The sequence below is a fragment of the Pararge aegeria genome, chromosome 13, assembly GCF_905163445.1.
Source record: "Pararge aegeria chromosome 13, ilParAegt1.1, whole genome shotgun sequence".
Lineage (NCBI taxonomy): Eukaryota > Metazoa > Arthropoda > Insecta > Lepidoptera > Nymphalidae > Pararge > Pararge aegeria.
The window spans coordinates 4730715-4743016 of record NC_053192.1 but is presented as its reverse complement, the minus strand read 5'-3'; positions in this window follow the sequence as shown (position 1 = coordinate 4743016).

The following is a 12302-nucleotide window of genomic DNA, read 5'->3' as shown; positions in this document are numbered from 1 at the left end:
TTTTGTTATCAAGTTGCAAGACCAATGATTCTATTTCAGCTTCATCTGTTGGCTGCATGTAGAAGGAGTCTCTCGGGGTTTTTGCTAAATTAACATTAGCAGGCAGGCTATCTTCATTTTCATTACTGCTTTTCAAAATATCAAAAGCCAGCTGTGCAATGTAGATGTTTTAAATTTGTTTTGGCTATACCACCCCAGCAACCGATGCAGTACAAAATAATTGATTGCTAGTGAATTTGCAATGTATTGAAGGGTTTTAAATATAATTTGCGAAAACTAGTTGTATGCAAACTAACAAGATCCTTAAAATTAAGATGTTTATCTAGTGCAATACCTAGGTACGTATATACGTACCGACAAAAAAAAACAAGTCGAAAATGGAAAGAAAGCGAATGTCGAAATTATATACAAAAAATTGAAAAAGAATAACTAAAATTAAACTAAGCATAAATATAAAATAATTAAAGAAGAGTCATTACAAAATAGCTCAATAAAACCCGCAGAAAAACGTTTAAAGAAGAACAAAGAATGGATACCTTCATTTCAAAGTAAAGAGGGTAATAAAGTTGCTAATAGAGACAAAGTTATAGATATTGTCTCAGGGTATAAAATATCTATCGTATACAACCTCTATAAGCTCTTCTGAATGTAGGAAAACTTATACAGAAAACAGACAAGATGTCCTTCTCTTACTGAAACTGAAATGAGAGTTAGCATTGCCTCTTCAAAGTCCTCAAAGAGTCCAGGTCAGGACTATGACACGAATGATGTTCTCAAAGCGGTTATTGAAGCAATAACCCTAAAACTTACAACCTTAATTAACGATATAGTAAGTTCGAGCTATGAACTGAAGAAATGGGAAAACGCAATTATTTCAATGATATATAAAAAAGGAGATCTATCGGAGATTGGAAACATTAGACCTATAAGTCTACTGCAAAGCATCTACAACGTGTAACAGAATTACGATATAATATTGGAGGATAATGGCTTAAGTATACTTTATTAAGAATAACCCTGTAAAACTATTAAATCATAAGAAGCATATTTATTTTTCCATACAAATGAATTCAAAACATTCGAAGTATTTACTTACAACCCTATTGAAGATGACAGACCGACACGCGAAAAACCGATACACTTCAGTCGTTATCCCAAGAGAAGACTTAAAAACTAATAAGTATTCCTTAATTCTACACTAAGATATTTTTAACTAAAATGGTAAATGGTCAGTTTTTTCGTTCGTTGTTGGTGAGTCTATTTCCTCGCAAACATAGTCAGGATACCATTGTTGGAGCATGAGTACAGTGATTTTAGTAGCAACCAGTATATAATGTATATAATAATATAATTTATACGTACGTACGTCGTATACTTATACTCTGTGATAGCGACGATGTCTTTTTTCGCATGATGGTATAAATGACATCTGACTGAAATGTGTGAGATTATCTACCTACGTTTACTTAAGCCGCGATGGCCAGAGAGTCGTAGATTCAAATAGTTGAACCACAGGCTTCCCTTTCTACATTGGGTGCGCCTGCGGGCCAACATATTGCAACTCTCGCTCCTCCTTCTTTCTCGCTCTCTGTCTACACCAGCCAGTGTCTGTTTATAGTGTCTCCAGTATTTGAACTGTGGCATACGTTCTATCATATATATAGCGGTGAAAGCCTAGTGGGTAAGGCTTCGGCTTTTGTTTCGTGGAGACCAAATTCGAGCCCCGACACGCTTCATTAACTTTTGGGGGTTATGTGCCATTTTTATTTAACCAATTTAATTATCACTTGCTTTAAACGGTGAAGGAAAACATCGTGAGGAAACGTATGCCTGAGAGTTCTCCATAACGTTCTCAAGGGCGTGTGAAGTCTACCAATCCGCACTTGGCCAGCATAGACTACGGTCTAAACCGTTCTTTTTCTTAGAGGAGACCCGGTAATGGGTCGATGATGATGATGACAATACGTTCTACATAAAATAAGTAATTCATTTAAATTAAATTGTAAACAATGATGATATTTCTGTTAAAATGTTCAATGTTTTTATTAAACGTAAGCTTATAGACAAGTTTTATTATTCTTCAGGGGATAATCCACAATTTTTTTTTTTTTATCTTTACTTTTCACGAGAAAAACCTAAAATCTCTTCGTGAATAAGGTATTTTATTCACGAAGAGATTTTAAGCAATATTATATAGATTTTAATCATTATCCAATTATGTACTTTTTTTTGTGCATTTTATACAGGTAAATCAATATGGCCCGTTACAGCAAGTAACTTAAATGATTATTTTCGAAGATATTGCAGATTTAAAATGCAGGTTGCAGCGAGGTTGCAGCGAGCAGCGCCAGGGTGCCGGCCGGTAAAAAAGTTTGAAGTGTAATATTATGTAATTTTTAAATTTTAAGAAATTACTTAGTACCTGCTTATTACTCATGTTATACCTAAGTTTATTACTCTTATTTGCAACTATTTTTTTTGAGGTGGATACAAAACTTATCATTATTTTCAGTGATTAATCTTCTTCGTGCCTTCACCATCTACAAAACATTGGCAATGCTAATATTGCTACACTTAAAACATAAACAAGAATTCAATTGAGATCATTTCAACTCAGTTGGGCATACGAAATCTATATATATAAAAATGTTATGGTGGTTTGTGTACGCTTCAAAAACTCTAAAAGTTCTGCACCGATCGAGCTGAAATTTTAGCATGATATATAATCCGCATCAAGGTTTTTTTTATCTATTTTTTACATCAGTCACATATCCGCGACCGCGAAACTACAGTTTTTTTAACGATCGATATACCAGTGACCGCGCCATCTACCGAAAGCGTGAATAACACTCGCTGACATAGGTATGTAATGTATTCATTGTTTTTTTCTCATTTTTCAAGAAGTGCGAGCCGGGGATCAAACTCGTGCCCCCCGAAAGGGAACCTAAGCTGATCATATTTTAATAACCGGTAAAGCCCACCAACAACCCCCTTTTGAGCAGCGTGGTGGGTTTAATGCTCTTGGACATTAAAAGACTGTGGATGCTGATCAGATGATCATGATGGATATAATTTTTAGCCCATGCCCCTGGAGCTGTACGTTTGGAGCATCCTCTGCAGGCATTTACTGAGTTTGGTTCTGAAGTTCTGACATTCCATAAAAATGTGCCACAGCGAAGCGAGGCAGGGTATAAGTAGTGTAATAGTTTAGACTTTATTCTTTCTACAGTGGCTTGTAAATCTTATCGGTAACTGAGACGTTGTTTATTGCTCCGTCGCTAATTACGTTTAAGGGAATTTCGGTTGACGGATCTTCGGATATTGTTGATACCATCGTCTGACTTTCAACGATAGGTTTTGCACCCTTCTTAAAATATTTCCTTCCGTTTCCAAACCTGCAATAAAAAAAACAAAATAGCTGTTGTATAGTTTGTAACGAAGCGGGATTAAAAACGAATAAAAACAAAGATTCATGAAAAACATATCTTTCTTCATACTTGCTCGTCACGTGTATCTTATTACATGATAATATAAGGCTCATAATCTAAGATTATACAAACACGTGATTTTTAACATGTGTTTTGTTTTAGTAACGATGTCCCAATAAGTTTACTTTGTACTTCACTGCAAGTTATAGGTATGAAGTTAGACCATTTTTAATTTAATCTGGTTATACAGATAATTTTTTTTTGGGGGGGATTCTTTATATTCGATACTGAGTCCAAAATAGATATTTATTTAATTTTTGTCTGCCTGTCTGTCTGGCTTTCTGTCTTAATGGAGAACAAAATTACTGAAAGGATTTAAATAACATTTGGTATGTAGTGGGTGGTGGATTTTAATAACTGTTATTTGAAAGTGCATACTATCAAGCATGTATTGTGTAATTTTAATGAAGATCTGATAAATATAGGCGGAGATAAATGACATAACTCTTCACAGATAACAGCAAGTCTCAAGGCATATGGGTCAACGATCTAATGTTCTATATCCTACTAGAGATGGCAATAACAAAAAAAAAAAAAAAACATCCGGCTAAGTTTGTTGTGGGCTTCTTCTTAGACCGAGACGTGTTTGGAACCCTCGTAGCTTTAGTTTTAAGTTTACGAATGTGGTTATCGCCATCATCTCACTACCGTGTAATTCTTATGTACGCATCAAAAGTGCCACCTGTGGGCCTACTTGAATAAATATATTTTTGACTTTGACTTTGACTTTATTATAAATGCGAAAATTTGTAAGAATGAATGTATGGATGGATGTTTGTAACGCTTTAACGCCACAACGAATGAACCGATTTGGCTAAAATTTGGCAGAGAAATACAATATAGTCTGGAATAGTTCATTGGCTTCTTTTTATCCCGAAAAAGCGAACAGCTCAAACAGGATAGCGTCGCAATTTTTTCCGTTTTTGTCTTTTAATCGTGGTTTTTTGGGTAGGCATAGTTTAGGGCCTGAAAAGTGACAAAGGCTTATTTTCTGTCTGCATGACTTGTTTACCATATTTTCTGTCTGTATGAAAAAAACGACCGAACGGATTTTCATACGGTTTACACTCTTGGTTTTTAAAGATAATAAAACCGATATTAACCGATATGATGCAGAAGAAGTTGCGCGGGTCAGCTAGTGATAAAATATGAACGTTTAATTTGATAAAATTATTCACAATTCATAATAAGTTATGTTTTGAATACGAAGCTATGTAAGCGAGTTCGATTAGAAAGCCGAGAGCAAGTAATAAGCAATGATTCATACGCGTTTCATACGATGATTTTCGTCAAACTTGCGAGGAAAAACAGATTGAACTTTTAAATACCTCTGTTCTCAGAAAAGAACTGAACAGTTTTGCTGTTTTTCCACTGTATGACAGTTTCGTTGACCGCTTCCTAGATTTCAGTGCCATTGATAAAGAATTGTATACTCTTTGTTAAATTTATACTTATAATTTTTCTATATGTTTATGTGGTGTACAATAAAAGTGTATTAATTCTTCATTCAGTCATAAAGCTCAATTCAGTATAGTTTTTACAAAATCTACGTAAGTACTATATTTTACTTGTAATTTTTACGCACTTGTGTTTTTTTTTGTAGAAACTAATCATGGCCCTTAAAATGATAACTGCCCAATGATTCACCCTACTTACCTCTGTTTAATAAGTTTGTAAACTCTTTTGTTCAGAACGGAAATAATGAAAATCCCGACGCCAATAAATATATGGTAAAGTTCCACGATGTACGAAAAAGGTGACGGGGGTATGTTCACGTTTATAAATTCTAGTACCCAGTCGATCCCCATCAACAAGGACAGCCTTAAGAAAATTAATAATCTGTAAACAAATAAGGTGATTATATAAAAAAACAAACCTGTGGACACTTAACCAACACATGGTTTTAACAAGAGTGGAATTGATGCTCCCGCTTAACGACAATAACCGAACTACGCAAGACGGAACTACTACAACTCGCATGGAGGGGGCGTAACGTTTTTTCCTTACGTGACGACTTCGGCCAGTTAACTTCTACTGCAGAGGTAAAAGCTTTAGAAATTAGACTCATTTCACTACCTACCGAGTAACAATCTATGTGCCCATATATACCACTTTTATCATAAATCATCAACATAAAATAATAATCAAAATGGTGGTTGGTCCATAAAAAAAGTTTGAATTCCTTTTCCACACCCAGGGTAGGGTGTTAATCGTTCACACCTGTTAATCGTTCCTACCTACAAAATCCTACCGAGTCAGTGTGACACAATTGGGTGTGATTCGTTGTGAACTCGCCGTTTTTTTTGTCAATTTTTCTTTGCACCATTACAGGTTCGCCCTCGACTGCACACTCAACTGGTTGTAAGTCATGAGGCATTCAAAGATAGTAACGGGCCTACCTATTAGGGGTACTTTACTCCGAAACGTTATGCACGTGACGACGTAGCGCTAAATCGCTTAACGACACGTCTTCGTCGTTAGGGTGGTAACTAGCCACGGCCAAAGCGTCCATAGGTATGTCCATCGTTATAACTTACCGTACTTTTATGTTATTAGGTGTTGATTTTATGTTCATTCTCTCGCTGCGTTTCTTTGTTTGCCAAATCGAATAAACCGTCAAAGAAAAAAAAATCCAGTTCGTGCAAGTTAAAATCATCGTTGGTATGTAAATATAATACATCATTTCTTTATCTGGAACAAAAGTATTTTTTATTTCCATAACCTCTTACGTGCTAGCTAAAGGTTGATAGCCGAGTAGTGGTAGTCGATCATCTTCAAGCAACTCTAAATTTAGGGATTTAAAATATCACTTGCTTTAACGGTGAAGGAAAACATCTTGAGGAAATTTGCGTGCCTGAGTGTTCTCGATAATGTTCTCAACGGCATATATAGTCGCACTTGGCCAGCGTGGTAAACTACGGCCTTTACCCTACTACTCTGAAAAGAGACCTGTACCTTGTAGTGGGCCGGTAATGGGATGGGATGATGATATTATTTTGTTGTTTTTTTTTTAATTATTACAATCTAGCAGTGTTACTTGCTTTATTCTTCCAGACGAGTGTGCCTCAAGATGAACGTGGACAAAACAAAACTGATGTTTTATCAGTACATCATCCCAAAGTCAGTTACTGTCGATAATGTCAGCATCGAAGTTGTCCAAGAATATGTCTTACTTTACCTCTTTGAACCGAAAGCTGGTTGTAATTTCACCCAAAAATAAATTATAAAAGACATATTTTTTAACAGTAATAGTTTGAAATCCGGCTACCATGGCATTCAGACCGGAAAACGTTTAAAAGCATTGTAACGAGGTAGCTATGTGGCAGAAATAAGCATGGAACTAGTACTAACCCGGAAGAACTCTGTCACAAAAAGCTCCTCTAATACTAGAGATATTCCCTAATTGTAGTCGTAAAAATGTGCAAAAACCAAATAAAAAAGTTTGAAGAACTAAGAGATAAATGAGTACTTACTTCCAAAGAAACAAAGATTAAATATAATATTAGGCTTTATAAACGTGCTGGGTACTGCTATATAGCCAAGTTCTATGCAGAGAACTACGATCGCCATTAACAAGGGGGTGCCCCATGCATAGATGGAATAAAGAATAAATTTGAGTCGATGCTCATGTCTTTCTTCTCTAAAAGATCTTAGTTGCTTTGACCTGAAAAAAAAAAAGGTTTTATCTTTAATAAGCACAGCAGGCTGACATCATCTAGCCTGCGGAAAAGCATCGTCACATTATCCCGACTAATATTATAAATGACAATGTAAGTTTGTTTGTTAAGATTTCACGCAAAAACTACTTAACCGATCCTCATGGAACTTTGTACACATATTCGTGGAAGTGTTAGAAGTAATACAGGATACTTTTTATCCCGACATTAAGCTCTCTTGGAAAAGGGGATGAAAGTGCTTGACGATTTTACACCACAACTCCGACAAATTATAACAGGTTTAAATAATTATTTTTGTACTATAGGTGATACAAAATATCGTTCGGGTTTATCCGTACACCGGTATCAATCGTTTAGCGGTCGGAATTATGAGTATTTTTAAAGCTATATACAAAATTAACGGCCGAGAGGCGCAGTAGGCAGCGACCTTGCTTTCTTTGTCCAAGTCTGTGGGTTCGATTCCCACAACTGAAATGTTTGTGTGATGAACGTGAATAGATTTCTTGTGTTGCTAGGTGTTTCTCTGTATATTAAAAGTAATTTTCTAAATATATATTTTACTGTGTGTGAAGCTGAAGTCCTAATGGGTTATCACCGCTTTTTATAGTTATCCAGTTATGATGAATAAATTATAGATGTTCACAAAGTTTTACCTGAACTGCTTGAATATATCGAAAGAGAATACGTTCATCCAGAAAAAGCTGGCCAATAGGAAGAAGTAAAAAACGAAATCTGAAAGAAATCATAAATAAAAAAAATCAGTCTTAAATTTTTAAGTTGAGCTTATATCAAGGGAAAAAGGATCTTATATAAGTATCACAAAAAGGCATAGTCGGTGGCAAACAATGTGGTGTTTATCAGTGCCGGATTAAACACGTAGCAAGATTAGCAATTTCTACGGGCCCCGCATATTTAATACCGCTCATCTCTGCCTGACTAAATGACTGACTGACTGACAGACACGCACACGCACACGCACACAGACATCGTCTATAGTAATTAATTAAACTATTAATTACCCACAAAATTGTAAACTATAGCTAGCAAATACGTATTGTATTTAAGATACTTGAATTTACGTGAATGACCTTCGTTACCTTGCTAAGGACAATCACGAGATAGTATTGTTTGCTGATGATACATCATTGATGTTTAAAATTAAACAAATCTTGACGTGAAACAAATCTTGACGATGTAAACGTATGTCTCGCTAAAGTAGTACAATGGTTTGAGGCTAATAACTTTGCTCTTAACGGGAAAAAACGAAGAGTATCAATTCAGTTTACCGAATGTCAATCTTTTAGGAATAACGTGAGATGCTAAACTTCAATGGGGCCCACATATAAATAATTTTGCGAACAGACTTAGTTCTGCAGCATACGCGGTTAAAAAGATTCGTCATATGACAAATATAGAAACTGCTAGGCTTGTGTATTTTAGTTATTTTCACAGCATTATGTCCTACGGCATTTTATTATGGAGTAATGCTGCTGCTATAGATTCTATTTTCGTCCTGCAGACAATGGCTGTTCGTGCGATATATAAAATTGGCCCAAGAGAGTCATTAAGGGATAAATTTAAAGAAGTTAATGTAATGACGGTGCATACTCAGTACATATTTAAAAATTTAATTTATGTCCACAAAAATATAACAAAATTTAAAAAGAAAATGGACTGTAACAATCTTAATGTTAGAAGCAAAAATAAACTCGTGCAGTTTACTAGGCTTCACAAAATTGCAAACTCATTCAAGGGCAATTGTATATTATTTTATAACAAATTACCAAATGAAATCTTTGAGATGTCTCTCAATTAGTTCAAAGTTTATATAAAACGTAAGCTTACAGAAAAATCCTTTTATAATATTAAGGATTACTTAAGCGATAAAAAAGCTTGGGTGTGAATTGCTTTAGCTTCATAGCTTAATATAAATTTACTGTGAAATGGTCAACAATAAAAAATAAATATTCGGCTAAGTTTGTTATGGGCTCTTCTTAGACCAGGGCGCGTTTGAAACCCTCTAGCTTTAGGTTTAAGTTGGCGAACGAAGATATCACCATCCCCTTACAATTATGTTAACATATATGTATGAACGCTTCATAAGTGCCTGTGATAGGCCTACATGAATAAAGAAATTTTGAATTTGAATTTGAATTTGATACGTTTATAAGTATTTAAGATACGTATTCAGTATTGAATTGTATTTTTACCACTTTATACTTAAGAACCCACAGCAGATCAAGGGTTCTTTTAAAGAATTTGCTACGGGCCCCGCGCTTGCTTAATTAGGCACTGGTGTTGATTATACAGCGGTTTCCAACACTTTTAAATTATTGTGACCGTGTAAAACCACCGACTGTGACGTTTGGTGCAAGCGACATGCACCTCCTTTTTTATTCTTCTACAGGTTAGCCTTTGACTGCAATCTCAACTGATGGTGGATGCAGTCTACAAAGGTAGCGGGCTAATCTGTTCGTAGGTTTTTTTTTAATTAATTGACGGATCAAACAGATAGCCCACTTGGTGGTAAGTTGAAAACCATTGACTATAAACAGCAAAACTTCGCAGGGCATGCAATGAACAGGTCCAACGCCCGGGCGCCCTGCGTCCAACAACCTACCTGATACAGTAATTTTATAAAGTGGGTTAATAACCAAAGTTTTGATAACTATAAATTCATATTTGCCAGATATTTTATTAAATTGATTAGGATTTTACAAATACCCTAATAATTATTAATTAGTTGATAGATAGTTTTTGGGTAACAATCAAAATTATATTTGATTAATAACCAATGTTCATGACATTGAGTTGATGGGTATTTTGATATAAATACGACTGCATTATCAATACACTTCAGTCCTACATGGACTCAAACGATGCAAAGATACGAGTACCTCCCGGTAACTTTGTCGTTTATCGAAAAATATAATTTAGTCCCGCGATAGGTTACGACTTACGATTAAAATATAACAGACCATCTGGGCCCTCATCATCGGTATACTTACTTAATCCGACGCAAACATTTTCTTCTAATACTTCATTAATTATTACACTGTATAACAGCTTTAAGTACATAACATCTTTACCCAGACAGCTTGCCGCTAGTGAAATCACCATCTTTCCGTAGATATTCCTTAAGGAATCAAACATTGAGTATACTATTAGCACCAAAACCAGAAATATGCATGATATACTGAAAGCTGCGAAGTAAAAAGAACAAAGTGTTAAACGGATTAATAATGAAGGAGAGAGTTTTGAAATTATAAGGAATTAAATGGTAGAAATCGTCACGTAAGGAAAAAGCGTTATGCTTGCACCATGCAAGTCGTTTGAATCCATCCAGCGCAGTTGAGATAAAGAAATTAGGAGCGTGCCATCCACGTTCCAGCCAAGAGTGAGGAACTGGCGATGCAGCTACCGTATGTATTACAACACGAACAATTTAGAGCCACTTTTGCATTCTTAATAACTCAAAAGCTATTTCAGATGAACACATGACTTTTTGTTTATTTATTGAAACCCCTTTGATTAACTAGCACCACAATATTAAAACATAAATACCGTTTAAACGGTTATGGAGACATATTGAGTGACATATTTCACAAGCAAAAACCTAGCCTACTTCAGATGATCTAGGAAGTTGAAATTGTGTTACCAGGTTGTTAGTTGTTTGTGTACAAAGGCAAAAATCAGAAATCAGTAATTTTTTACGATTTTGTTGAAATATTTTCCTAGCAATTGAATTTTATTAGCACCTTTCAAAATTCAATAGCAATACTTTCGCAGTCGCAAGAAGTCCACAACAAATCGTCAATTTAAAAGGCCCTGGTTTTAAATTGAAGAATTTAGTTATCGCCATCAATTCACGTCTATGTCATATTTTACATTACATGTATTATAATATTTGACTTTGCCTTTGACTTTATGTGCAATTTTTTTATTTAAACAATTAAATACTACAAGCTTTAATGGTGAAGGAAAGTTCTCCATAATGTTCTGTAGCGCGTGTGAAGTCTAGCAATCTAAACTTCGCCAGCGTGGTGGTAAGACGTTCATTTAGAAAAATAGGTATTTATAACAACCTTAATTCTATTCCAGGGGCTTACTACCATCGCTTAAAGGCAGTACTATTTTAATAATAATGTAGATGCTCTTTTAGAATTATAATACGTATATAAGGTAAGTAAAGGTCGTCCGGAATAAAACCACTGGGTTCCCCGGGCGTATAACAAGCAAAGCAATGTATGGCGATCATAAGAGCTGTACCTATAGCCTTTACTGAATAAAGATTTGGTTGATTGAAAGCCTGCAAGAGAGACATGCCCTGTTGGTTTTTAGTCCCTTTGGAGGATGGACTATTTCCTTCGTCCTGCTCATCAAACGGGGGTAGCCATAATCTCATTCCGCCAAATAAAACATACATTACAATCGTAGCAAAAAATGTAGATAAATATACGTAAGGGAGATTCCCTTACGTATATTAATGCTTTACCTAGCATATTTGATACAATCCAGAGAATTCAAGAGACTGATCCAGCCCGAGAAGAGTCTAAAAATCCTGACATCTCAGTATTTGTCCGGATTTTTGGACTAAAGCTTCAAATCGCTCTTATGGTGGTGCCAGATCAAAAAAACTGCTGATGTTGATAAGTAGTTAAACTTTATTTCTATTTAATTACTACTTAACAATCGATACACATTATCACGTGATGACACTTTTTTTTTTTTTTTTTTTTCGTGGGGAAATCCTCATGGATACCACTACACCACGGGGAGGTGCAGTGGTTATGCCGGACTCTTACCGACTAAAACCCCACGGTGTTCCAACTCATCGCCTGGTGACTGGGTCATGGGAACGCTTTCGCACACAACCACAACCCAGTCAGCGGTGCCTACTGAGGCAGGCACTTCCCTGTAACAACTTCGGATACTGCTGAACACCACCGAAGGCAAACCAGGAACACGGGGTATGCCTTTCAACTCGAGGACCAAACTCCGACGGGCGACAGAATCCCCGTATCTATCGCCCGGAGGTCCTTCTCAAGGGGGCAGACGTCGGTTGTGCGCCATCTGTCTACGCCCGACTCTTCTGCGGCGGAGCGGATTAGAGTCTACATCGTCCTCTCTCGACCGC